A 6,000-nucleotide genomic window follows, 5' to 3' on the forward strand; every position below is an offset into this window, starting at 1 on the left:
TCCTTGTGTTCTCCAGGTTAAGACATGCATCAGCTCATGGAACTGGATGCCAAATGCCTCTGGAGTTGCTGAAAGAATATCAACATTTCTCTCTTCACCACATTTCATTAAAAAAAAAAACAAACCCAAACCAAAAAACTGCAACAAAACCAACTAAAACCTGCAGCCTCATTATTATTTCAGTGTAACTTGTGCCATGAGGAGATCAAGCAAGCATGTCAGTGTGTGACTGTCAGCGTGAAGAGACCAACTGTGGCTCTGTATGTGAGCAAGTTCTGGGCATGCTACTTCAGGGGCAGTGGTGAGTTTCTTTCAGGCTGCTGGAATACTTTTTTTAGGGGTTTTTGTTTGCAGGGTTTTTTTTGTTTATTTGTTTCTTTGGGTTTTTTTTGATGGACTAGTTAGTTATTAGGATGTGGTCTTGTCACACAGGCTTGCCAGGTTTTCAGCAGTCATCCCAAGTGGACTGCCTAAAAAAGGGCTGGCACTGCATCACATGGAATGACCGATGATATGTCATATATTTTTAATGGGCAAAATGTTTTAATAAACATTCTCCCTCCTAAAATACTGGATTTTAAAATAGCTTTTAGCCTTGAGCCATGTAGCTACCCAGCTGTGAATTTTATAAGGCAACAATCTCCACACCATTAGATGTTATGACTGATATGCCAGTGATGGCAATAGCAAGTATTTCCACACATTAAAAAAGTTTCCAGTAGCAGTTAAAGGAAGTATGGCTCTACTTGGAAGATCTTCTCGGCTCAAAATTAAAGCAATTTAATAAAATTATGAAGTCAGCCATGTACTGTCTTCTAGTGAGCTGCAAGTTTTGTGTATTGAAGCCATGCTGATTGCTGCGCCTGACAGCTCTAATCACATCGCCTGACACTTTTGAACATCAACATTATTTTCTTTTTGTGTGATTTCTACAGCCTTAGCTACTCAAAATTCCGCTGCAAGGCTGCACAATGGGGCAGATGAGACCCCACCATGATCTACCACAGCTGTCTTGGTTCGTAGGAAATCCTGCTTGGGTTGTTTGGGGTTTTTTTCTGGGTTGCAGCAGTTACCTCGCTTTATTTAGAAGTGTTTGAGACCACGTCTCAGGTTGAAAGGTGATCCAGTGATCCCTCTTTGGGTAACCCAAGTCCCTCCTGTACAGTGACTTTTGTGCAGAGATCATTGAATCATACAGCCTGTTGGAGATCTCTTCTCTTCAGCCTAAACCTACCAGCAAGTCAAACACTGTCCCTCTTGAACATGTCTCACCTCTTATCCACCACAGAGAGGGACATCTGAGTGTTTGTGTGTGTCTGAAAGAGAGAGATGATAGTTGTGATCTTCTGGTCTTTGTTGTTCTTTCTTGCCTCCCGTGTGAGCTGTAGTGATCCTTTACTTACACACAGGATAGAAGAGTTTATAAAGTTGAAAACAAGTGTTGTCATTTATGGGCTCTTTGTTGTCTGGGGTGGGATAAAGCAGACATGGTTTTTGTGATTAATTTTAATTTAGATTTGGCACCGGGACATTTATTTACTTTGCAGAAAATCCCCTTTCTTTCAAACCAGAGGTATTGGTTAAAATTCCAGTAGTCATTCAGAAATTCTGCACAAAGTCATTATTTTAGTAGTTTAGAATTAGTTGCAAGCTGTAGAAGGTGACAGCAGGCTTTCTGTCATGCTCCTGTAGGACAGAAATAGAAGCACAAACATGGCTTGAAAAATCTGATGAGAACTGATAGCAGGGTGGTGTTAATCCTTTGCAGCCTGCACAGCTCCATGGTGAGCTGTAGCAAACATTGGTGCTGCCAGCTCTCTGGTGAGCTGATAGAGCTGTAGCAAACAGTCCAATGGCTCAGCTGTGTCCTGTCTGGTTTTTTTCTTCTGGTGTCACTAAAAGGTACTCACATTTCTAGCAATGTAGGAAGGAACTTTTCATTGCTGCTCATGCAGAGATTTGTTTCATCTGCAAATAGGGATTCTATATCATTTGACTTTTCAGATTTGGTATGCCTCTGGTTTTGGTGGCTGAACCAGAAGACCTTTTAAGAGAAGTTTAAAAAGTGTCTGTGCAGTTTGACATGTTTTTTTGCATTTAGATAGATGGTGGCCTTCCTTGCACACAGGAATGAGTTGCTGTTACCCCACAGCTTTGTCACTGTCTATTGGTGATGGCCATGGAGAAGAGAACCCAGAGGTCCTGGGTGCTGGCTGCTGTAAGGGTAACTGACACCAAGCAGCCTCTGTCCCCCTGGGCTTTTTGGTTCAGAAGATCCATCACAACAAAGGAATTAAAATACCTCAGACAAAGTCACTGAACCAGGTCCTCACTCAGGAGACTATTGGGTTCACCTGGTGGTCTTGTGGTGCTCTTAGCAAAGGAATGAAAATAAATTTGCCTGATGCTCTGGTATAGGATAAGGCTTTGGAAAGGCACATCCAGATGCACCTTTTGGTGTCCATTTCTCTTGCAGGTAATTCCTGTTTCTCATTCTTCAGAGCAAGTGGCAGCACATCCCCAGCTCTGAAGTTCCTATGGTGCTTATGGCTCTCCCAGGGATTTGTGCAGCCTTATCACCTGCACTTCTCAGCAGGCTTAGGGATCTGCAGGACAGGATTTGGCAGTGAGCAGGATAAAGCCTTCCTGCAGGTTATCTCTTGTGAGGGGATCTTGTTCCCTGACACTAGCCACGTGTCACTCACACCCATACCACTCCTCTCCCTGTTCCTCCCGTGATGTCTGTAAGGAGCAGTTAGTTAAATGGCAAATAAATCTGATTCCTCTTGGATTAAAAATCGATTCAGGTAAGTTGCTGCTTGTTTTGCTTTGACTGCTGTGTCTATTAGGCAGTGATTTCTGGCACTTTCTCCTTGCTGCTGTCACCCCTCATAAACTCCATTCCCAAGGGCCTGACAAAGTTGTGTGGCACTGGAGAGCAGCATGGCCTCCCTGCCGAGGGAAGTGTTCCTGCCCCAGCCCCAGCTGCCCGGCTTCCCCCTGGAACCCGGGGCCGGGGGAGAGCTGCAGAGCTGCGTGCTCTGCTCTGGCATCGCAGGGACGGCCACAGGAGGTGCTGGGGACCAGGGAGAGGCTGGGGCTCTGCCTCTATCCCGTTAGTGCCCAGCCGGGGGTGGAGGTGGAGCAGGAGGAGGCAGCACAGTGACCTCACTCCATGTTTCTCTGTGCGCCAGGTGTCCCTGCGGGCTGGGAAGAGCCCTTTGGTCCTGAGGACAGAGGCAGAGGGACCCCGCGTGTGTGGTGTCATCAACCACCGTCTCCTCCTCCCCAGCAGGCTGAGAAGGGGCAGTAATTCGCTTCCTTCCCGGGGGAAGAGCAGCCCGTCCGTTCCGTGTGACAGCACACGGACCCCAGTGTCCAGATGCCCCCGGGCAGCGCCGCTGCGACAGCGGGAAGGCAGCGCCGCACGCCCAGCACAGCGCTGGCACGGCCTGCGCGGGGATCTGGTTAAGTCTTGAAAGACTTTGTGGGTTATGACATTCCCCTAAATGTGCTGAGCTTTCTTTAACCTTTCATAAAACATTGTGATCTTTATGGACTGTATCATATTGTGCAGTAATGTGCTTTATTGTCCACAGAATAAGCTTTTCTTAAAGATAATTGGAAAGCTGGAAATGGCTGCTATCGGCTGATTTTTTTTTTTTAACACATTATTTCTGAAATGGGCCTGGTGTAATAATGACCCTATCTGTTCAAGATTTAAGATTTGTCTTGGCAGAGAAAATTGATCCATTTCACCTTTGTCTAATGGAAATTTTTATCTGGGATTATCTGTTTATGTAAATGAATGTTCCTCTGAAAAGAGAACTTGAGGGGGCTGTAAATCTCAGTGACACTTTAGTTTCATGGGGGGAAAATTGGAAAGGATTCTAGTATTTATCTGACTGAAATTGGTTATAAAAACAGAATTATCTTCGTGTACCTGCTGCATCTGATGTTTCCTGGAATTTCATTACCTTTTTGAATAATGCAGCATCACACTGTATACAGGATTCACTGTGATTAGCCCTGAAATTGTTGGGGGGGTGTTTGCCAGCGCTGTAATTACCAGGAAAAGGCAGTGTGTTTGGGGCAGTGGGATTCTGATTCCTGCCCTAATGGGTACCAATTAGCACAGCCACATTATTCAGAGGCTCTGAGGAGAGCAGGGGATATATACCACATGACTGTTTTTCCTTACAAGTTATGTGGGGCTTTTTTAAACTGAGGAGTGAACCTAATTACAGAGGAAAATGTCTTCGGGTAATCAGCTTTTGTTTACAGTTTGCAGAACAGGACTGTGAATGTAGCATTTAAACTAATATTTTAAACATCATCTTTAAAAGCAGTTTTGCCATTAAAGAGATAGCCTAGGGTTTTTTTTTGCTAAGTTTCCTCTTGAGCTCTAGATGACACATCCTGGCCGGGCAAGATCATGGCTGGGATTGCCATACCAAACACAATATTTGGCTTGTGCCTGCTAACCATTTAAATGTTTGTCTGAGATTGCTGCTGGAAGCACTGCCTCTTCTCTGGCACTCCATGGCACTGACCAGGAATGCACAGTGAGGGTGATGGACCTATTAGTCTGTTTAAAGAGATGTTATGCAAGAAGATGCAACTGTTAGGATTATTTTAAAATTAACCAAGATGAAAACCCCATATGTTTTCACATGAAGCAAGGCTGCTTTGTACACTTGACTACTTTGTGATCCTTGCCCTCTGTGGCAAACCAAAAAGGATTTTTTTCATAGGTATAATGACATGATGGTGTACTTTGTCTGTGCCCAGATGGAGCATACACACAGAGAAATGAATACACATCAGACATAAACACGCATTTAACAAGTGAAACTTTTGGTTGCTATTGCTTAGCATGAAATTCCTGCTCATCTGGAGCAGAGGAAGAGTGGTTTGCATCTAGGAGCCATCAAAGAATGCAGTTCAAGGTACTGAACATTGCCTCATATTTGTACATCTAATTAAGTGGCCTAATTTTCAAGCATCTTGCAAAGCTTCTGGTTGCTCAGAGATTTCTGAAGTCACCCCCCTGGCCTAGCTGCCCAAGTGGAGAATAGAAGCCTGGTTTAGGGGCTGGATCATCCAAGTCTTCCTGGGCTGATTGCAATGGGAATTACACCTAAGGAGGATTTCCCTTCTGCAGTTAAAAATCACAGCTCCAACTGATGCTGTGCAGAGGTGTACCAAGACTTGTTCAGCCTAGCACAACAGTAAGCACTAAAAATATTTTAAAGAACTATTGAAAACAGAAAATCAGCACTTAACCATGGCTTTCATTCTTTTATAGTTCCAGGTCTTAATGTTGCCTAATTTATTTCCATAAAACTTCAGGCAGCAACATTCCCTGCCCAAGTTCTTTACTTTTGTGACTTTCTGCTCCACATTTCAGGCAGTCATTTCAGTTGGAATTATACATTATTACCAGCTCATTAAATCCAAAAATAAATGAAGTGGAAAATTAGAGAACTCCATGGATTACAGTGCACCCAACTCAAAATAGAAGTGTGTGATTAAAAACAAAATGGTCTGCATTTTAAAAATGGATTAATAGTTTTAGGCCCAGCTGGCAAAGTATCACATGAAATGTGTTTTCAGACTAGGAGTAATGTAAAATAAATGTCACTAACATTGCTCAAGGTGGGCCTGTTACAAGCACAGGACTTTGCAATAAACAGGCTCAAAAAAAAGGAAAAAAAAGAAATAGATACATTTGTAGTGTAAAGGACTGAAATACAGGAAAGGCACTTGAACAACGTAGAGAGGAGGACAAGGCTTTGCTTTGCTTCAGCTGAAGTGTAAAAGCACTTGTAATTCATGCGCAACTGGAGCATGGTTAGGCTCTGCAGTCTTGCTTGTTTGCTTTGAAGGTACAGTGGTGATAACCGTGAAAAATAACCACAGTTACTCTCCTAGGCAAAAGAACAACCACAAATACATTCCTAGACAAAAGCCCTAGGGCTTGAGAACAGCTTGGTTGGC

This window comes from Agelaius tricolor, unplaced genomic scaffold (genome assembly GCF_023055355.1).
Source record: "Agelaius tricolor isolate 1412-34295 unplaced genomic scaffold, bAgeTri1.0.p SCAF_8, whole genome shotgun sequence".
Classification (NCBI taxonomy): Eukaryota; Metazoa; Chordata; class Aves; order Passeriformes; family Icteridae; genus Agelaius; species Agelaius tricolor.